Below are 7,924 nucleotides of genomic sequence, written 5' to 3' on the forward strand. Positions count from 1 at the left end.
AAGTTCAATGGGCCGCTTTCTGTGAGAGTTTATCGGCGTTTAATCCCATAACAAGAATTTGGGGAGTAATGAGTAGCCTATCCGGAAAGATTCGCTTACACAGGCCATTCGAAGCACTTGCTTTAAAGCAAGGAAAAGATTTGCAAACCCTTGCAGAAGATTTCGCAGACGTATACACATCTGGCAGATCAGCAGGAGTATCGAACCCTCTGTTATCTGAAGCATTCCATACCATGGATACGCCGTTCACCTTTCGTGAGTTGGATTTGGCGCTTAGCAAATTAAGAAGACGCTGTGCTGTGGGTCCCGATTCGATCAGCAATCAGATGCTGACAAATCTGCCATATGAACGAAAACGAGCCCTTCTGGACATATTTAATCACGTCTGGAGCCCAGGAGAGATCCCAGAAGTGTGGAAGACAGCATGGGGGGTGCCAGTGCTCAAGTCCGGAAAGCATCCTGCAAACCTCACCTCATATCGGCCAGTATCGCTAACGTCGTGCGTATCAAAGTTGATGGAAAGACTAATATGTACGAGGTTAACATGGTATCTTGAGCAAGGAAATAGACTGCCATTATGTATGACCGGATTTCGTCCACGGTTGAGTGCCCAGGACAGTGTCTTAGATCTACTAAGCCATATCGAGCACCATCGCGTAGACGGCCTTTCCACACTCGCCATCTTTATGGATGTTGCCAAGGTATACGACTGTGTCTTTCATACAGGCGTCATCAACGGTCTCCGAGCCATGGGCGTCTCGGGAAATGCTTTTCGATTCGTCCATGAATTTCTCAGTGATCGGTGTGTCCAAGTTAAGCTCGGAAGTATAATGAGTGACAAGGGACGAATTTCCCTCGGCTCCCCACAAGGAAGTGTCCTATCTCCCTTGCTTTTTAACGTTGCCATGGCCAGCCTTCCAGATGCCCTGAAAGTAGGTCGGACGGCAGTTAAAATGTCCATCTACGCAGATGACATCTGCATTTGGATCTCGGGGTACCAACACAAACAATCTCCACTATCGATCGCCACTTATCGACGCTTGGCCTATCTTTATCAGCAGAAAAATCTGCCTTCATGCTTTTCCCTGGAGTGAGACGCAAGTCAACACGTCTGACGCTGAATATCAGAGGGCATTCAATTCTTCGTGCAACTCATGTTCGATTCCTGGGCGTCACCATCGACAACAAGATACTATGGCGTGGTGCGGTCGAAAGTGTTCTGGCTGCATCAGTGCAAAGAATCAACGCACTACGTCGATTACCAGGTGTACGTTGGGGAAACAATCCTATATCCATGCTTAAACTGAAAGCTGCACTGATAACAAGCCGCATTCTCTATCAGCTCCCTCTGATATCACCGTCATCGAGTCACTTCGAGCGCTTGGAGGCAGTGCACAGAAAGGGACTACGCTTGGCGATGGGAGTTCCAACGGCGGCTTCAAACAAGAAAGTCACTAATGAGGCAGAGTCTCTTCCACTCCGCCTCTTGGCATCTCAGGCCTTGCTGACGCAGCTATTAGGGCTGGGCGAGTGACGCGCAGGCACGGCGCTTCTCCGGCGGTTAAGATCAAGAACTCGCTCACATTTCCATGCGGCGCTGAACACCTTCCGATTTTTAGGATTGGAATGGCCTAAACGAAGTCGCCTTGACCCGCCATGGTCTTTTCCGGACGTTACCTGCAGCCTCAATGTACCCCACCTACCGACGAAACGCACCATTTCAACTGCCGAAGCCAAGTTTATTGTGCTGGACCACTTGAGCACTGTGTTTCAAAGCCATCTACAAGTGTACACAGACGGTTCGGTGTGCGCACAAACAGATAGCTGTGCAGCGGCATTCTGCATACCATCCCTTGATGTGTCATGGTCTGGTCGACTGGATCACGTAGTTTCCTCTACAACAGTAGAAAGCGCCGCAGTGACCGCGGCTTTGCGGAAACTACGGGCCTTTTCTGCACGAGATGTCGTGGTGCTGACGGACTCCAAGTCAGCATTACAGAGATTACATCGGGGCCTACCTCTAGAGAAATTTACAAGGCAGTCTCTGGAACTGATTGACGACCTAACGAGCAAAGGATTTAACATAAGGTTTCAGTGGATTCCATGACACGTAGGAATTGATGGAAACGAGGAAGCTGACGCCCTTGCACGCCTAGCGCTGACATGTGACCCAAAAGTGAAAGCTCCAAAAGCTTTTAAAAACCCTAAGGGTACAATCCGCCTTCACTTTAGAGAGATGCGCAAGAATCCACACGAATCCTGTGTGACTCATGGATTTACACGCGAACAAGCGACGCTTTTATGCCGCATCAGGACCGACTCCGCGTACACACCAGCTTGGTTATTCAAGACTGGGCTTTGCGCTTCCCCACTCTGTGTTTTCTGTGGTGACATTGGCCGCATCGAACATTTCATTTGGCTATGCCCGCAGTTTGACAAAGAAAGAAAGAAAAGCGATGGTCGACAACCTACAAAAAAGCGGTCTCACGCACAGGACCTTTGAAGACGTTGTTTTCCCCGGAGGGCTCGTGGCATTCAGGATGAGAGCGCAACGACTGCTGATAGCCTTCCTGCGAGACACAGGGCTCATCGACACCTGGTGACACACCCCTGATCTCAACTCGAAGGAGGATCAGGCGGAACAATTGCCGGCTATGTATGCCAGGCTAACCCCGCCTGCTTCAACATCACTGCCACCACCACCACCACCACCACCGCACAACGCGTGATCGTCGCATTAGTTTTCTGAAACTGATGTGAAGGAAAACGAAGCCGGCGGAGCGCTCACGAAACCATTTCCTGCACTTTCCTTCCCCGGCTAAATCGAAATGGCTCTGATTTGTTGCGCGCGTGGCGTGAGCGCGCGCCTATGCAGCTGCAATCCCTGCTATTGACTCACGCTCTGGCACCGGCGCAGCTGTCAACTCATCGAACTGCCTTTTACGGCAGCTGCTCTGCTCTGGAAGCAACTGGGTTTTGGCGTGACCATATTGCCACCGAAGCTTGTGAGCCCATAAAAGTTTCGCTCGTAAAATGTCGAGAAAAAGCCGCGTTTGGCAACAAGAGCAAGAACCCCTAAGGGGCCGACCACTTCTCAGTTAAGCTTAGCAGACCAAGTTGCATGCTCACCACACGTTCCCCGATGGAAGGTTGACTCAGCTAACTGGAAACTTTTCAGAAAACTTACATATATAAGCCGGGATAATATTGCCTCTTTTAATATAGACTATGCTGTGGCATATATAACACGCTTTGTTATTGAGGTTGCCACAAATTGAATCCCTCAAACTAATGGACTGGCGAATAAACATCGTATGCCGTGGTGGAATGAAGAATGTAAAAAAGCACGGAGAAATCTAAACAAAGCATGGGGAGGACTTCACGACTCTCCAACCACCGAAAAATTGATTAGCTTTAAGTGACCCAGGGCAGAAAGACATAGCGACGTGCTCAAAGGGACATTTGGGAGAAGTGTATCTCCGGCACGAATTTTTGCACGAACGAGACGAAAGTCTGGAATAAGGTGAACATTAGGCTGGCAAACACATCCCCTACTCTTAGTAAGTACCCAAGGTGATGGCCTGGGCGATCAGACGAATTGTCTAGGTGAACACTTTCAACGCGTGTCGAGTGCATCGTAGTATACGCAAACTTTCGGAAGTGCAAAGAACGCGAAGTGAGGCAGCTCCTTAATCGCAAAGATTCAGCGACTGAGACTTACAATCGCCCATTAGCTTAGCTGGAGTCATTTCTCACTTGATGCAGCAACTCGGCGTCAGGTTGCCTTCGCGTTATGTATGACATGATTAGGTACCTACATCCTAAAGCACTGAAAACACACCTGTCTTTTTTCAATGCTATGTGGGCGGCTGGGTATACTCCATCCTTGTGGAAAGAAGCCATGGTCATCCCGTTACTTAAACAAGGCAAAGAGCCAACCTTAGCCTGCAGCTACCGGCCAATAACACTAAGAAGCTGTCTGTGAAAGCTGTATGAAAAAATGATAAACCGTCGCTTAAGTTGGTACCTAGAAAACAAAAAAGAAAATACGGGACACTTTGCAGTGTGGTTTTCAAGAAGGTATGTCCACAATAGACCACCTTGTCCGCATGGAGGCATATATTAAGGATGCTTGCCTACATAAGTGATTCTGCCTGTCAGTATACCTACACTTAAGCAAGCTTATGAGGCGAAATGGCGCTTCGCATTTTACGAGATCTTTCAGCGATGGTGTCCGTGGCAACGCGATGAACACAACTGATAATTATCGCTCTAATCGCACATTTCGCATAAGATTACGCAGAGCGTTGTCTAGTTGATTCATCCAAGAGATCGGTGTAGCGCAGAGGGGTGTGCTTATTTGCAGACTACTTATTGCAAAAATGAATTCTCTCCATACAGTCATCCCGCGCACAATGTTTTATTCTCTTTATGTCGAAGATGTGTAGATAGGCTTCAAGTCTTGTAATATCGCCATCTGCGAACAAGTGCAGCTTGTAATAAACATATTGCCCAATGGGCAGATGAAAATGGCTTTAAACTCCCAGAAGAGCACTTGCGTACTCTTTATAAACAAGAGAGGCGTAACGCCAATCCCAAGAACTGAATTCAATGGAGATGCGATCTCTGTAAGTAGCGAGCATACGTTTCTAGGAATTATTTTAGATTCCAAACTCATGCTTATTCCTCTTCTGAAGGATCTAAGGACAAGATGCCTGAAGACAATGAACTTTTCAAAAGTTCTGTTACGCACAACATGAGGCAATGATAGCAAGTACCTCTTGAATTTGTACAATGGTGTTGTCCGCTCACACCTTGATTACGGAGCTGTAATTTATCATTCCGCTACGCCAAGTGAATTAAAAATTCTGGACCCCATTCACCATCTCGGTACCCATCTCGTGATCTGTGCTTTAAGGACAAATTCGATGCAGAGCCTCTAGGCAGAGTTCAATCAGAGGTCATTGCATCTCCAGCGGTCATATGCCAGTCTTACATATATTTTGAAAGTATATGAGAACATTGAACATACCTCTTATTCAACTATAAACGGTATGATCGCTGCCACCCTCTTCCATAACCTACCTGCAGTGAGAAAGGCGTTCGCTTTGCGTGTAAGGAACCTTAGTGACAAAATGACTGTTCCAGTCCTTGAGCTTTGCCCTATGGCTCCAGCGAAACTGTTACCGCCGTGGCAGTGGCAGCTCATAGCATGCGATACATTCTTTGTAGAGGCCACTAAACACGCGCCAGAGACACATATTAGAACGCATTTCCTGGAACTCCAGTCCATGTACTCGTGCACAGAGTTTTACACAGACGCTTCTAAGTCACATGCCGGGGTGTTTTATGCTGCCGTCGGTCCGTCCTCAGAATCAGGTGTGCTGCACCATGAAAGAAATATATTTACGGCTGAGACGTATGAAGTATTGACGGCTGTGAAGCATATAAGGAAATCAAAACTTTAAAAAGTTATCATACTTACAGAGTACCAAAGCGCCGTAAAAGCATTCATGTAGCTCTGCAAACTCAAAAATCCTTTACTTATTCAGCTCTATTCCGTTCCGTTTAAAGAGTATATATTGTCACGTAGTAGCGAAGGTGAAGAAAGTAGCAAAAGTGTGAGTGACGAAACTATCGTTTTAATGGGCAAACCTGTGCCCTCAAAAACAGGCTACATTCAAAGAACAACGACAGCGGCGAACAGAGTCGACGATCATCGAAATCTACGGAATGATTGACAGCAGCAAGACGTCAATGCTCACGTCACAATTGAAGTTATGGCGTTCGTCACAGTTCAAATTGACCAATCGTGTGCGGCTCGATGGAACGGACCGCCTCTGTTCTATTTTGGAATGCGTACAAAATCGCCTCCCTAATTTGCCTGTCTAGCGCTTCAGCTTTTATACATGCGTATAAATGTTTCCCTCGTTCCAACCACTTATGTGAAACCCCATGTATGTGGCAAATAAATGAACTTGAACTTGAGTAATGGAAAGTTCCAGAGTATTGGCTGGTGCCCGGGTGCCTCCCAGAAAGTTCCACACAGTTCGCGTCACACATGCAATCAGATTGCACACGCTTCGGGGACAACGCACAGCAGATAAAACCATCGATAACATTCGCGAAACTTCGTATACATGCGGGCGCATCCTGCGCTGAGTGATAACATTTGTTAGACGGTGAAAAGCGGTCAAACGAAAAAAATGAACAAGTAGACGTGTCAGTGTCTAATCAGCATGTCATTGTATGCTGGGCGCCTGGACATAGAGGCATCGAGGGTAGCGTGTTCGGAGATTAAATGGCCGGATAAATTACATTGCAAGCTACTCCTACTGCTGCTGTCCCTGCTACAGACCTAAAGCCTTTGTTAAAAAAGAAATTGCGAAGCCAGTGGCAACGCTTATGGGATGCTGAAACATATAATAAACGTCACTTAATTAAGCCACAGTTAGGTTTTTCGCCCTCCGCAACGAAAACACGACTAACTGATGTCCTATTCTGTCGTCTCAGAATAGGATACGCATATGGCACCCATCCATATGGTGGCGCAGCGGTGGCGTAGAGGTGGAGCATCCGCCTCGCGTGCAAGAGGACCGTGGTTCAAATTCCGGTGCCGCGCAATGTTCCACTGGATTAAAAAAATCCGCGTGTTCATAAAATTGCATAAACTGGCTTGGAGTGCGGCATTATACCGGTGACCAGAACCGGTAACGCACTCCCTCACCAGAGCAGGATTGGCCACCTTTATGCAGTACTTGGCCACAGTCTTCTATATGAATACAACAATCTAACCCGGGCTCTCAGTCCCCAGTAGTTGCGGTGCAACTGACCATCAGACCAATTGACTGATCAGACCTGTGGCGCAGCAGAGGGTGCTAAGAATCGCTGGATCCGGACAGGCCGCCATCGGAATCTGAACCTGGCAACGTTTAACGTTAGAACGTTATCTAGTGAGGCGAGTCTAGCAGTGCTATTGGAGGAACTGGGGGGCAATAAATGGGATATAATAGGGCTCAGTGAGGTCAGGAAGACAAATGAAGCATATACAATGCTAAAAAGCGGGCACGTCCTTTGCTACCGGGGCTTAGCGGACAGACGAGAACTAGGAGCAAGGTCTGACTACGGGCTAGTTGGAATTCCATGGTATAACTCGTCACTTACAGCGCAAACATAGACGGAGGACAAAAAGGACGTCCTTTTTGTCCTCCGTCTATGTTTGCGCTGTAAGTGACGAGTTATACCAGAGAACTAGGAGTCGGATTCCTGATTAATAAGGATATAGCTGGTAACATACAGGAACTCCATAGCGTTAACGAGAGGGTGGCAGGTTGTTGTGAAACTTAATAAGAGGTACAAATTGAAGGTCGTTCAGGCCTACGCACCCATGTCCAGTCATGATGACCAGGAAGTCGAAAGCTTCTACGAAGACGTGGAATCGGCGACGGGTAAAGTAAAAACAAAATACGCTATACTGATGGGCGACTTCAATGCCAGGGTAGGCAAGAAGCAGGCTGGAGACAAGTCAGTGGGGGAATATGGCATAGGCTCTAGGAAAACAGGGGAGAGTTATTAGTAGAGTTTGCAGAACGGAATAATTTGCGGATAGTGAATACCTTCTTCCGCAAGCGTGATAACCGATAGTGGACGTGGAGAAGCCTGAATGGTGAGACTAGAAATAAAATCTGTGCTAACCTTGGCATCATACAAGATGTGGATGTGCTCGGCAAGGTGCGCTGCAGTGACCATAGGATGGTAAGATCTCGAATTAGCCTAGATTTTAGGATGGAACGGAAGGAACCGGTACATAAGAAGACGATCAATGAGTTGGCGGTAAGAGGGTAAATAGAGGAATTCCGGACCAAGCTAAAGAACATGTATTCGGCCTTAACTCAGGAAGAGGACCTTGGTGTTGAGGCAGTGA

This window comes from Dermacentor andersoni, chromosome 7 (assembly GCF_023375885.2).
Source record: "Dermacentor andersoni chromosome 7, qqDerAnde1_hic_scaffold, whole genome shotgun sequence".
NCBI classification, from domain to species: Eukaryota; Metazoa; Arthropoda; class Arachnida; order Ixodida; family Ixodidae; genus Dermacentor; species Dermacentor andersoni.